The sequence below is a fragment of the Magnolia sinica genome, chromosome 2 (assembly GCF_029962835.1).
Source record: "Magnolia sinica isolate HGM2019 chromosome 2, MsV1, whole genome shotgun sequence".
NCBI lineage: Eukaryota > Viridiplantae > Streptophyta > Magnoliopsida > Magnoliales > Magnoliaceae > Magnolia > Magnolia sinica.
Window position 1 is genome coordinate 135,502,243 of NC_080574.1, and position 15,892 is coordinate 135,518,134.

A 15,892-nucleotide genomic window follows, 5' to 3' on the forward strand; every position below is an offset into this window, starting at 1 on the left:
CAAACCGACCATCCATTTAGCGAGCTCGTATTAAAGTTTGAGAAAAACAATAAGACAGATCTAACTGCCAAGTGCACCACACTGTAAAAAGTAGTTAGGGATTAAATGTTTATCATTGAGATTCTTTTTCGGTGACGATAGAAGTTTTAGGTTAATAAGAAATTTATTTTTCCAGTTTATGTTTTTGTGACCCTGTCAACAGATTGAATGAGAAATAAACAGCATAGAGGGCCTATGAATTTTTTAACTGTGAAAATTATTATCTCTGCTTCTATTTGTTGCGTAGTCCAAATGATCTTTGGATATGATTCATTTTTTGAAAATTTTTTTTAAATTATCTCTAAAAATAGATGAACAGTGTAGATATGATAAATACATTATTGTAAGGCCCTCGTACCTTTGATTTCCTTTGAACCGTTCGTACAACTCGGAGCTCAAGGAGCGACAGTACTCGTCCTGGCACGACACGTACCTACAACAGCTATATATAGCTGGTGTGTGGTACACCAGCCAATCCGCTTCCATTGTGGTGAGGATATATTTGTTGGGGCCCATGGCCCACCTAGGATTATGCTGGATCGTTGAATAGGAAGGATTCGGAGTGGATTAGACATGGGCTTTATATATCCATGATCGGAGGATCACAGAGATCAGGGAGTGCGATATGAACGGTTGGATTGACGCAAATTGCCCACGTGGGCAGTTATTTTGATACTCTGGCTGTGCATCAAGCTTGATACACAGAAATTTAGAAATTGTACACGTGTAGTATATGGATTAGCCCAAACTAAACCAGCTAAATTGTGGGACCCATTCTCACTAAGTCACGGCATAAAGATCTCGTTCGTTTAGCAATCCTTCCCATTGATTGGTGGAGACTTGATTTTTGAAATAAGACCATCTGATGTATTTCATTTCTAACCGTTCAATACGTATCCAGCAATCTAATATTTCGATAGCTAAATACTTCTAAACTGGTGCTTATATGTAAATGGTTTAGTTCAATTTATATGCCACGTAAGCAATTTAAGAGTAATTTATAATTTCCTGCGGATCATCCGTCACTCTCTGCCAGAGTATAAAAATAAATTTCTGCGTACAGTGCAGGACAGCAGTGCAGGCAAATGCGGACGCAGATTTCCTGCAAAAGCCTGTGAACCAAGTTCCTGCGTTGAGACGCTAGGTGGGGCCCACTGGGATGTCTGCGAGAAATCCACCCCGTCCATCCGTTTTGCGAGCTCATTTTCGGACGTGGTACCGAAAATGAAGTGGATACAAAAATCAAGTGGTCTGTACGACGAGAGGAAAAATAAGGAATTCAGTAACCACCGTTGAGATATTTTTATGGCCACGAAAGTTTACTATCACTATTTTATTTTTTTTCGTGTTTTCACTTCATCACAGTGCTAATGACCTCATAAACGGTTTGGATGGCATATAAACATCAAGGTGGAGCCTAGAAAGTTTCAATGGTAGAAAACTCTTTTTCCAATTTTACCTCTCGCATGGCCGACTTGAGCTTTGGATCCGCCTCATTTTAAGCTTTATGTACTAAAATGAGATCTAAAAACGGATGAACGGGGTGGATTTCTCCCAAACATCACGTGGGCCCCACCTAGTATCCCACTGCAGTGACCTCCTGCGAATGCCTTTTGCAGGAAAACCGCGTCCGCCAAAAGCACCGTGGGCCATTGTGATGCGTGTGGGACATCAAGCGAACCAAAAGCCCCACGGCACAAGGATCACTGTGGGATGGGACCCACCATTGAAACCTTCTCGGGACCATGGAAGCATTGGATGGACTTCATTTTATTTTTCCTTTCATGTTGATGGGACCCCCTTTATGAAGGGCTTAGATCAGTGGTGGATGTCCCATCCTTATTGTTCCCTGTAGTGTGGCCCATTTGAGCTTCGGGTCAGTCTAATTTTTGGGCTTATGTCATAAAATCAGCTGATTCAACTGATGAATGGAGTGGATTTCACGGATATATCGCGGTGGGAGTCGTGGAACTTTTCATTTTACAGTTTCCCACAACAACAGGTTAACATTGCAATCAGGTTGAATAATGCGTACAGAAATAGCCCTGCCCTGCTAAGGGTTTGCTAAATTTACACGTGTGTAGAGCAGTATTCATCCACACAAGGCACACGTGCATGAGATCTCATCTTTCCATAAGGTTGGAAAGGATGGTTCTAGATTTACTGATTGTTCTGGATGTAAAAATCCCATCTATGGTTAAATGCTATTTCTAGTCATTCATTTGTTTTTATATCTTATAGCCCACCTAAAGTGCAAGACAGCCTAAAATTTTACACCAGAGGATTTATATGCTTTTTCTCCCTGAGGGAACTACCATCAATGCCTCAACTGTTGCATTCAATTCAACCAAACTGAACTATTTATTAGATTGAAGGTGTAGGTGACACACGTGTGAGATGTGAGGGTGTGTCAAAGTCTGCTTAATTCAAGAATTGATTGCATTGTTGGTGTCTCCTTAAGGAGGTGGACAAATTAGAGACTGGGTAGGGATCCAAAGACCTCTCGGCCACCGAAATCACACTTCGCTAAAGTGATTTATGGAAGGAAATGAGGGTAATCATCCAAATAAGTTTTTTTTGCCTTGTGATGATAGATGTAAGTTTGCACCTCTAAGGACTCTTTTTTTTTTTCCAGCTTAATTTGCTATTGCAATTCAACAATAAAAATGGAAGAAGAAGATATGAGCCGAAATTGTTCTTCTATTAATAATTTTTATAATAATGACACTCACGATCGGCTTAAGGGACGACGATCCATTCATTATCTACTTAAGACTGAGCCTCGTAGCATGACAGTCGTGATGTGCGAGATGAACATTTGTTTGTCGCTTGATCGGAAATGGGCGTTATGGTTAGATGGGTGATGAAGGGTGGATCTTTAAAAATATGTTCATTGGTCAATCGGAACTAGTCTTCATGGCGAAATGGTCGGTAAGTTAACAACCTGTTCATGAATTTGAAATGAATCAAGTACGTGGCAAGACGGTCGTGAATCGACTATCCATTCGTCATCTAGTATGGACCAAACTTCGTGACAAGATGGCAGGCAGAATCACCTACCATGTAGGAAGAAAGTCCTGCAGCATTCCGTTCAAAACCGAATGATCTTCCTCGCGATACATAATGATGTCGTAGATGAATGGTTGGAAGATAAACAGATAACTAAAAACTAGTGAACACATGTTATGAAATAATGATAAGTTTAAACTATAATAAATAAATAAATAAAAAGATAAACATCCATGATGGATGAGGAAATAAATAAGAGCTTGATTGTATTGGTATAACGCCTAAAATTTTAAGGATCGAGCACGAACCTGATCCCTGGTATTTTGAGTCTTACTTATGTTTTGCATAAGCGTGAATTGTTTGTACTTTTAACCTGATATACAAGTAATCATAAAACTATGCTAAACAGTGAAATATATTCTAAAACGAATGTACCTAAAACAATATAACAATTCAAAATATACAATATACATCTATCAAGAGTATGGGGTCCACAGCCAGGGCCTATCATACAGTTCTAAAATAAACAGAAAAATATGTTACGACCATAATTTATCCAACAAAATTAAAAATACCCGCCAAGTTCAATTGCAAGGCAAATTGACTAAAATTGCCAATCAGAGAACTTGAAGTAGTTGAACTCCTCCTCTAGATCTATGTACGTGTCTTCCAATGTGTTCACCTCAATAACCATTGCATTACATCAATTTATGGTTGGTATTTTAAAACATCATCGTAGAGTGAAAGTGAGTGATCAACTTGGTAATCCCATTAATCATAAGTTGCACATGCTATCAATTCATTTAGTATAGGTAATGATAGAACAGGTAAACAAACACTTTCTTTTCTAATCTTGTTAGGTGCATGGATGTTATAATGAAATGATGCACAAGTCTTACAATTCAATACTCATTCAACAAGTGACTTCAACGCTTATTTCGCAAATGTCAACACCTCCTCATCATGCGACTCCGACTTTATTCATAAATTATATATCCTAGTGTAATGTGGCTCATTACCAACATAATTAGTAAGTGTGAATGATATGCATGTTTAGCCAGACAATTATTAGGTCCTATTTATTCAAGGGGCGTTTGGCGCATGGGTTTAAATGGGATTCGATGGGAATGGGTTTTAAGATCCCGCGGATGGTTGCAACGTCCTGTTTGGGACTCACATGAGGTATGGGTTGCGAAGCCCCTTCATGGAATCAGCGTCGGGGTAAGGGTTTCTACAATCCTACTTTGGGTTTCGTGTGGCTAGTGGTCGGTGCTATGTGGACCATTATGATGTACGTGTTTTATCTATGTCGTCCATCCATTTTGAAATATAATTTTAGGGCTTGATCCCAAAAATGAGGTCAATATAAATCTCAAGTGGACCACACCATGGGAAAACATTAGTGATTGAATTACACCATTAAAAACCTACTAGGGTCAACTGTGCGATCCACTAGAGATTTGGATCAAACTCATTTTTGGGCTCATACCATAAAATGACATGGAAGAATGGGTGGACGGCATGGATGAAACACATACATCATAGTAGGGCCCACAGAGCACTGACCACTAGCCATTGGTTAGTCGTAGGGTGAGTAGCCTATCAGTTTCCGGTGCCATAGGAGGGGAAGCGGATTGGCCAATCCCTGACACGGTGTAATCATTACATTTTAGTATTTCCATCTCACTTAAACCCATATAATCCCATGCTCCAAACACCCCCTCAATATATTAAGGAAGATAGGGTACCACAATTATATCATGGGTCACATCCGTATCACGAGGCTCGTAGCGGCTATAGTGACTAGTCACTTGTCCCTTAATCCATTTTTGGATTCATCTCCCTATTCAATCACACATGACAGGCATGTTGCTTTTATCATTTGCTCAATGGTAACCACAGGGAGGCTCGTCATTCCATCATAGCCGACAACTTGAATACAATGTCCCATACCGTCATGCTCGACTCATGAATCTCGTAAGATCGTAGCGGTAACAGTTATAAGTAAACTCATTCAAGGGGAACGATAGTATCCTATAATTAATTGAGCGATATCATATATTATGAAAACAATATGATCAGCCATGCATTGACTGATATGAGTGATTTGGGAGAACCCCGGCTCATCCAGCATTTGATATAAAGCATCCTGCTTAATTCAATTATTTTCGTTCATCCATGTTAAAATATGGTCAATCGAACAAACCTGGGGTGGCCGACCCAATACTGTCCACCCTTTATTTTGGAAGATTTGCCAGGAGACCCCCTACATCAAGGGCAGTTCTACTCATCAAACTATTAATTAGATAATCACTAAGCAATCATAGTAAGATAATGCACAGACTCTAAAATTAGCAAGATTATTCATTCAGGCAATTCACTAAGCGTGTAAACAATCAAAAGCAATTAATAACAAGATTTGCAGTAATAAGAAAGATATAGTCATGTTATCATACGAAAACCTATTCACAAAAATGAATCATTAACTAAGACCCTTAAGGGTTGATAAAAGGTAACCTAGGGATAATGGTCTATACTTTGTGATGGTTCGTCCGACTTAGAGTGTTCATAGAGTTAGGATTTTAAGGAAAGATCACCGAAACCTAAACAATCATAAAAGTTTTTGTGAGATTTGGCAAAATCTAACCTAAATGAATTATGTTTAAAAGTACAACTCAATCCTTACCTTCAATCGCCGCCAAAAGAGACTCCGATGAAGGATCCGAGGATGGTTGTAATATCTCAGATTTTTGATATTTTGAATTTCTAAAAACCCTTGAAAACCTTCAATATGACTAGCCTACATTGTTGTTTATTAACTCTTACTGCTCGAGGTGAGCTTATACGTAGGTGATACCAGTAAAGAACTGCCAAAATCCGATTAATCAACCGTAGGAATCCAACGAATCCGCCCGATTACTCAAACATTAGGCTTAGCCTTGTGATTTGTTCACATAAAGCCTAAATCTAGCCGACGTATCACTAACTAACCAAGACAACCATGACTAAATAAAGATCTACTTAAAATCGAGACAACTTATGGTCAGATCTTAATTAACAAATCAAACTAACCCAATATCTTACCTAATTACTTCTTAATTAGTATAAGAAACATTTTTCCCAAATTCCTAATCCTATGAGCGATTTGAGTCGGGTAGATCATTGCAAAGGTGCGGACCATTATGGCTAGGTTTTCATTTATCGACCTTCGAGGGTCTCAGTTAATAATGTCTTATGTTGAATGAGTTGTAATAGCTAGCATGTTCATATTTCATGTTTGATCGTATTATGTGTCATTAGTTGTTTATGGATGTCTACATGTTTGATAAAATGCCCATGTGATTAAAAGTCTTATTCTAATGATGCTCACATGTTTGATTGAATGCTTGATTGAATGTGTTGATTTGTTTATGTTCACATGCTTGATAAAATGCTCTAGTGAATGTATTACTCTATCGAGGCTCACATGTTTTATGAAATGCCTAAGTGATTGTGTTGTTGAATATATGTTATGACGACATGATGAATTGTTAAGTCTATAGTGTTATTTAAGATTGCTTATGATGTGGGGTCGGTTGGATAACCGCCCGAACTAAAATGGTGGCCCGAGTTAGGGTGGCTAATCTAGGCTTGTTTGATCGACCCGAGTTGAACACAGACGACTGACAGTAGTTGAACTACACGGTTTGCTTGCAGCCAATGTCGGTTGTGTCGGGGTTCTCCCAGGTCAATCAAATTAGTCCACTAGTTGTCTAATCATGTATGTTCACAATGTATGACACGAACAAATTAAATCCAGGATACTTCGTTTTCAATGGATGAGTCAATTCATAACCGTTAGTGCGATACGATCTCACTAAGACCCATGAGCCGGGCATGGTGATATAGGATACCGTGTCCGATCTGTTGGCCTACGCTGAGGTGACAAGCTTCCCCGTATTGATCAGTGAGCACTAATGGATGTGATAGATCATTGTTCGAACGACCCTTGTCAAATTACCTGGCCGATAGTTCTGTGCTAGAGTATTGTTCGAACGACCCGGGCGTGAATGAAATTGGGTAACGAGCCATTTTCTTTATGTGTTTTGGTTTTATGTGACAAGTCCGCACCTCGAAACTGAGTGATCATACCCAGTATTGAGTGACGACTTACACCATAAAAGACTTATTGGGAGCTAGAGTTGTGCATCGAGTTGAGTCGGACCGAATTGGGTCTAACTCGACTCGGTCTAAAATTTCCATGGCATGATCCGAACTCGAACCGATCCAGGACCAAGTTTGGGTCATCTAACTCGATCCGATTCGGTGCACCATTAGCCTAATCCGATTCGAGTCCAACTTGGTCAAGGAAATCGAGTCGGATCAGATTGGGTACGGTTTAGATCGGTTCTAATTTTTTATTTTTTATCTTTGAAAAATTTTGTAGAGCCCACCATAATGTTTATTTTTCCATCCAATCTATCATTAACATAACAACTACATGGATGTAGAGGAAAAAGAACTTTCATATTGATTCGAAACTTCCGTGACCCTTAAAAGAGTTTCAATGGTAGATGTTCAACCCCCACTGCTTTATGAAGTGTAGTCCATTTGATCTTTTGATCTGTCTTATTTTTCGGCTCAAGCCTTAATACGAGCCTGCCAAATGGATGGACGATTTGGATATAACACATACCTCATGATGGGACCCACATAATTTGCTAACGTCAATATGCAAATATACACTGCTGGTGCACGGTACACCTGCCAAACTTCAGGACGTCTCGTCACGTCAACGCGTACGCGGATTTCGTGCAAAAGCCTTCCATAGGAAGTTACCGCACTTAAAGTTAGGTGGGGCACACCATGATGTTTGTGAGAAATCCACACCTTCCATCAGTTTTGTGAGATCATTTCAGGACTTGAGACCAAAACTGAATAGGATCCAGGACTCAAGTGGGCCACAATAAAGGAAAATGTGTAGGAAAATTCCTGCCGTTGAAACGTTCCTGGCGTCTATGGTGATGTTTCATGCCATCTTTACCATTTATAACGTCGTTCCTATTGGGTTGAAATGAAAAAACAAATACTAGCATGATTCAAAGCTTCTGTGGCCACACGAATATTTCAACTGTAGACATTTAATCCTCACATTTTGGCCCACCTGAGTATTGAATCCAGATCAGTTTTTGGCTTGTGTCCTAGAATGAGCTCACAAAACGGATGGATGGAGTGGATTTCTCAAAAAAATCACTGTAGGCCCCACCTAAGTTACAAGCATAGGAACTCGCTGCGAAAGGCTTTCACACGACACGAGAGCTTTACACCCTCTACATAGGTTCTCGAAGAAGCTTAATAAAAGAACTACCTGTCTGTAGCTAGTCTGTAGCTAACACCAGCTATATAGTTGCTCTAGTACGTGTCGTGCGAAGATTATTTTATAGTATTACAAAAAAAAAAAAAAAATGAGATATATCCCAATCTCAATTGGACCACAATATAGGAAACAGTGTTTAATGAACTTCAACCATTAAAAACTTTTTGGGGCCCATAAAAGTATTGGATCAAGTTGATCTTTGTTTTTTCCCTTCATCTGGGTCTTTATGACTTAATCAACAGATTGGATGTCAAATAAACAGTACAGTGGGCCTTAGGAGGATTTAAATGATGAATATCCAATAACTATTGTTTTCCTGTGGTGTGGTCCACCTAAGATTTATATCCCTCTCATTTTTGGGATAAAGCCCTAAAATCATATTTAAAAATAGATGAACGGAATGGATGAAATACATACATCATGGTGGGGCCCATAGATCACCGACTACCAGTCGCAGGGCTAGTGTCAGGGGGAGTAGCCAATCCGTTCCCCTACGGCCCTACATAGCTTCTCGAAGAAGCTTTATAAATGCAGCCAGCTACTCTAGCACGTGTCGTGCGAAGACAGCACGGAGGCTCCTCGAGCTCTGAGCTGTGAGAACGGTTCAAAGGAGATCAAAGTTACATGGCCCCACAGTGATGTATTTATTATATCTACACCGTTCATCTATTTTTAGAGATGATTTTAGGGCATTATGCAAAAAATAAATCATATCTAAAGATCATCTAGACCACACCAAAAATATTGGCGAAGATAATGATTTTCGCCATTAAAAAATTTATGGGCCCACCATAACGTTTATTTTACATCCAATCTGTTCATAAGGTCACGAGTACCTGAATGAAGAGGAAAAACAAATTTGATATTGATCCAAAACTTCTGTGACCCTGAAAAGGGTTTCAATGGTAAACGTTCAATGCCCCACTGCTTTCTATAGTGTGGTCCACTTAATAGTTAAATCTATCTTATTTTTTGTCTCAAGCCTTAATACGATATTGCTAAATGATTGAACGGTTTAGGTATAACACATACCTCGTGATAAAACCCACAGAACTGGTTAACATTACACCAGCCAATCTGCTTCCGTCTAACTTTGGGTCCGCCTGTCAAGATGACGAATCTTTATGCGGATGCCTGCTACGAGTATCTTTCCTTCTCTCTTTCGCATACTAATGTATACCTCTCTCCACTTGCCTTCTACTTGCCTTCTTCTTTAACGGATAGGGAGAGAGATTCTTCTTTGACAGACAGGGAGAGACACATATAAAGAGAACGACAGATATAAAGAGATAGAGAGAGATAGAGAGAGATAGAGATATAGAGTTGGGCAGGATTTTTGGTGCCGAATGTAAAGACTAGGCGGTAAAAGTTATATATATATATATATATATATATATATATATATATATATATGGGGTCCGGATCGAATTGGGTAACGGACCATTTCCCTTATGTGTTTTGGTTTTATGTGACAAGCCCGCACCTCGAAACTGAGTGACCATACCCAGTATTGGGTGATGACTTATTCTGAGTTGATCTTCATACATTTGGGTATCATGCCGTACATTTGAAATTGTCGATTCGTGATATAAATGGGTGATACCTAAATTTGAATCAAGGGACACTGGTGAGGCACCGCTACGTACTGCAATGAGCCATGTGATCCGGATAAGGACTAGTGATATGACGTCGGTATCCTAGTTTTGTCAATATGCTGGATAACTGGAACTTAATAATTACTTGACTAACATACGCATCAATCGCATTGCATTAGATAAGATGTGGTAATTTGGCATTGGAATCATGTGATAAGGGAGTGTTGTTATTTGTAAAATAGGCGTTAAAGTTGCTTATGAGGGAGTGTTGTTTGAAAAGAGCATGCATCATGTCATATTTTCATGTGTGCATTTAACAAGAGTATTTAGGAATTGTTTGATGTTTTGTTTATCATTAATTGTGTTGATTGGGTTGATAATATTTGTAACTTAGAACTAATGGAACCTCTAAATTTTCTACTCACTCCCACCTGGGACGGTGTTTTAAAATACCAACCAGGCATTGTTGTTTATATAGGTTTTACTGAGGCTTCTTGTAACGTCCCGAATTTTTGCCAACCTGGAGTTAGATATCCTTAGGCAATGGGTCGATCATAGCACCTTATTTACTTCTCAGAACTCAATCTCAAAGTCTCAAATCCCCTTTCAACCAATTTCCTTTAAAATTTCACCTCTCACCACCTTGTTCTTCAAATTTTTTTAAGTGCTTTCATATTAGACATTAATCCTAAAGTTTAAATAGTGAAGAACAATACTTAAAATAAAATTTACTTTAAATAGTACATATATAAATAAAATAGGTTTTTGACCATTAACCTTATGGAATCTCACAAAATAAATAGGTTATTTGGATAGATCAGCTTCTCCTACCCCAAATTCATATATGACACATCGCATAACTCATTCCGGATTGAAAGATATGTCCATTTCAAAATTCACGCAGTAAAACCACCACCAGGCAAGCGCGATGGCATCGTGCCGACTGTGATGCATCACCGCCCATGATCCAGCGGATCACGATGGCATCGCGCCAACCGCAATGCATTGCGGGTGCACCGAAAATTCGGTGGATCCGTGCCACGAATTTTTACATTTTTCAATGGATTTCAAAAAGTCATATCTCCCTCGTTATAACTCCTACTTAGGTAATTCAAAAGCCAGATTGAAGCTTGATAAGTCTAATTTCATATAAAAATAAAATAAAAATTTTAATATAGTTAAATCTAGGTTGATGTGACAACTGTCCAAAAATTATTAGTCCAAATATCTGCTACTTGTAGAATTTTTAGAATTTTTCTACAATACAAAATCTAATGAAATTTGGTAGAGATGAAGTAGACTTGATGATAAACTACTAGAAAAATAATTAAAATAATATACTAAATAAAAGTACTAAAAAAGGGCATATAACTACCCTAGGACCTTATTCGGTCGTAATTAGGGCGGAATTTAGTTAAGTACTAAACTAAATAATTGATAGATTTAGCTTGAACCCTTTTCTATACAAACTACAAGACCCAAAACTATTAGAATCGCTAGTTCAACCATACCTAAAAACCTATGAGCAATCTTAAAACCCAGTTGCTCGCCAAAGCACATTGAAACTCCGTATCGGACCTGAACTGCGCGTCGAAAGTTTGATTATCGCGGAACTGTAAGGTTATGACCACCATACTGGGCTTAACAAGCAACATAGGAATTGAATCCAAATAGTATCCAGAAATATACAACTTGAGCCTGGAGTGAAGTGTGTGAAAAACGCGAATATCTTTAGAAAATAAACTCAAACTTAAGTGAATTGGGCCGTTCGCTTGCAGGCTAAATTTAAGGTTTCAGACCGTTAAATTTTGACCCAACTATACCTTTGTATCAGAAAAATTTCTCTGCACATACTGGTATACTTATGGCCCTGATCGAGTAACAATGATCGTTGAACTGAAACAGGTCCTTTACGGTAGATCCACAAATCCAATCAGATCGAAACTTAACCTGGCATAGATCCATTATCAGGGAACTTTCTCCAGACCGTATGCGAGCAATGAAACTCCAAATGAGCTATGTTGGCATGAAACAGCCACCTTTTAGCTATAACCTAAGTATACCATGGCCTTGTGGCCATTGACATCAGTTTTGAGCCTATATAAGGGCCTTAAACCACCCCTTCTCTCCCTCATACGAATTTCCTAAAAACCCTAGGAGAGAGAGAGAGAAAAAAGGAGAAAAAAATGGAAGGAAGGAAGAAGGATTCTTGGAGATAGTTGTTGGGATCTTTTCCCAAAACTCCTCACACCGATTCACCTCTCTACTACACTACTCAACTTATTTCGATTCCGATTTGGGTAAGAAATCCTAACCCTAATTTCATTTTAGGAATCCGAATAGAGGAATCGACGAAGTAGCTGACCTCTTTCGTGATTTAGGTAGTCGTTGTTCTGTAAACGGAAGTATAGGTTTCAAACCGAGTTCGAAACGCAGCAAGCCGACGAAAGGCGCGGACTATAAACGTTTAGGTTATGGTTTTCAAGGCTTTCAATGTCAGCTAATGATTTATGTCTGACTTGTTTGCCACCATATAATTTTAGTTACGATGTATTCAATAAATAATACATGTGTGTGCACTATGTGAATATATAACGCATTCCATGTGTTTATTAAAATGTTTGAATGAAATTGCTATCATGATTTATTCTTGCCATGACTATTAACCTATAATATATGATTGTTGGATGTATGACAACTCAGATTTTTCATAATATATGCTATAACTAATTTAGTTCATATATGTGGTAATGTGTAGTATAAGTGTTTGATAAAATGTCGGAATGAGAAATTGTCCGATGAATTGTATTTATTAAGGGCATTGAGATAAGATTCTCAACTACCTTATCTAGATATATAATTTCCTTCTGCGGTCTTTATTTCAACTATGTGATTTATGTATAAAATTCACATGTATAATAACATGTTTTATGTGTTTGATAAAATGTCTGAATAAGATATTGTTTGATGAATTGTATTTAATAAGGGTGTTGAGATAGAATTCTCAATTACCTTATCTATATGTATAATTTTCTTCATGTAATTCTACTTTCAACTATGCAATTTATGGATGAATTGAAATGTTCAGTATGTTGATAAAATGCTCAAATGAGTGTTGTACTAGGATTGTTTGTTAAATGCCCATATGATTATCACATGTCTCCATATGCTGCATTTGAGTATGATTGGGACTACTACATAGTCCAGGCAATCGGTAACAATTCTTGTTTGAGTAGCCGAATTAGTCTCGCCACATTTAATGCGTTTGGTGAATCCAAGTTGTACGATGATTGTCGACAGTGGTTAGGCCATGTGGAGTGCTTACGCGCTTCATGTCGATTATTTCAGCGTACGCTCGTACCGGTCGAACCTGTTTAATAAACCGATTGACCTATTGTGTGTTTATCATGTATGGACGTTACTGCTTGAATCTAAGGTACCACTTACCAACGTAAAGCCTATTTAACAATGGTACCACGATCCGCTAAGACTCATGAGCTGGGCACAGTGGAATGCGATACCGTGGTTGAGCTGTCGGCTTACGCTGAGGTAACGAGCCTCCCCGTAGTGACCAGTGAGCAACCCAAACTCATGAGCCGAATATGGTGGTATGAGACACTATATTCGAGCTGTCGGCCTACACCGACACAGCCTGGTTGCGGTCCTAGTATGGGTTGGGGCGTACCGTCTGATCTGGACCCCCCTTCGAAAAAGCGCTCTAGTTGGTAGGGCGTTGGTGGAGTGACCTCAAGTATAATTAATTAAACTTACCTATCCACTGCTTTCATTAGGGGTGATGCCCTACAACTTGCCTATCGTATATGATTAACTAGGATTGAAGACCCTAAATGGATCACAGTTTGAGTAAATGATATAAAGAGAGGTACCTTAACTTATCGAATCTGCTGTATGAATAAACTTAACTAAATACTTGGCTAACACTATCATGCACCGCACTGCATGTGCTTTGGCGAGGAAGTACACAGTGAGAGTTGTCATGCGCGACTGTAAGATGGTGTCGCTAAGGGAGTGCAGGTAAGGGCATGCATTATTTCCGCATATCATCCATGCATTAATAAGAGTAGCTAGAATTGTTTGATATATTGTTTTATTATTACTGCTTGACTGAATTGATAACACGTTAACATTTGCTTTTATAGTTCCACTGAATTAGCTACTTATTCCCACCTGGGATGGTATTTTAAAACACCAACTAGATTCTATTGTAGATGCAGGTAATGACGGAATCTATGCAGCTGAAATGGACATTATGGATGAGGAGGAAGAATTCTCCTATGTTCAGTTATCAGGCGGGTCTTCATAGACCTTGTTCTGATTTGACGGGATTATATGGTTACATGGATTAGTTGGACAGTTACACTTCGATATTTTGTAAATTTTGGAACAATACATGTATATATTTACCTTGGTATCATACTCATAATCTGGGAATTGAGAAACACTTTCATGTTTTATATACCTGTCTCAGTCTTCCGCTTGCTTAATCTAATTATCTATGGAGTATGATATGTTGTTTTAGTATAATCTCACTTATGTTCAATGCGCTAATATGGAAAGCATTGAATCATCATTATCTATGTTGCATAAGTGATGCGTTGGAACACAGGAGTTGAGCTTTGCTCGACCCCCAATTTTCAGGGCGTTACACTTCTAGTGGGTAAACTTTGTATGACTTATACTTTCGCCATGATACCTTGGGAGTGTCGGGCAAAATTGGAAGACCTTACTTTTATTTTAGTTTTGTGCTTTATGTGTAAATTTTGTTGCATATTCGTTGTGCCTTATATATCTCTATTTTGTGCGATTGTCACTATTGGAATTGTATTTTTTACTATTAGCCATATATTTATTAATATTTTGTTATCTCTATCTCGCTTTGGTTCCGATAAGTTGAATTGCACAACTTTGATTATTTGTGTGTGAAATGAACTTGAATCTGAATGAGGACATATGTGCATTTTATTAAGTTAACTTTTAGAAACTCGGGACCAGAGTCTTTATACTTGGGTGCCGATTTTCGGGGCATTACAATGACTAATACGTCGATTGAAGATGGAAATGTCAAACCCTTACCCAATCTCTCTCTCTCTCTCTCTCTCTCTCTCACACACACACACACACACACACACACTTTTCTTCTTATTCCCTTCTTTCTCTAATTCTCTTCCAATATTAGGGTACAAAATTCATATAGGGACAAAGGGTGTAAAATAAGAGGATATTTATAATGCCATAATGGGTACAAATGGCCTCAAAGTTTAGGTATTCATTATACTAACCCTATGAGAGATCATTTCCAACTAATGGGACCCACACGGAGATATATGGGTTGATCTAAGTCATTGGATAAATGTCATACTTGGAGATCTATGCTTGGATACAAATATCTGATGATCGGACGTGTTGATCAATGGGGAAGGTCCTAATTCAGTTTGATGGTCACTGAGTATCGATCGAGGTTATCACTGTACGGATATGTGTAGGGTAATAATCTAGATTAGTGTCTTAAGTTTAATCACAATCTAACGGTCCAAAAATCATAACTTCGGTAAAGAGTGAAGGGTGAACATTTGACTTAAGTGTAGGTTATCACCAAAGGCACTCATGCATTCCATGCACTTGGTTTGTGAGCCTAAGTTGAGCGATCCTGCATGTTATCTCGGCTCAATATCCACGATGGATATCAAGCCTGACATGAAGGATCAGGACGTTCGGCTAAATAAATTTCATTTATTCTCCCACGAATTGGCAGCCTATCGCGTGCGGCCATAAATACAAGAGAATATACTCTCACGCGCGTTAGCTAAAATCCTTGCGTCTCCGGAATTCCGCATTGGAAAGTTGTTGTGATCATTAGATCATTTGGCTTTGA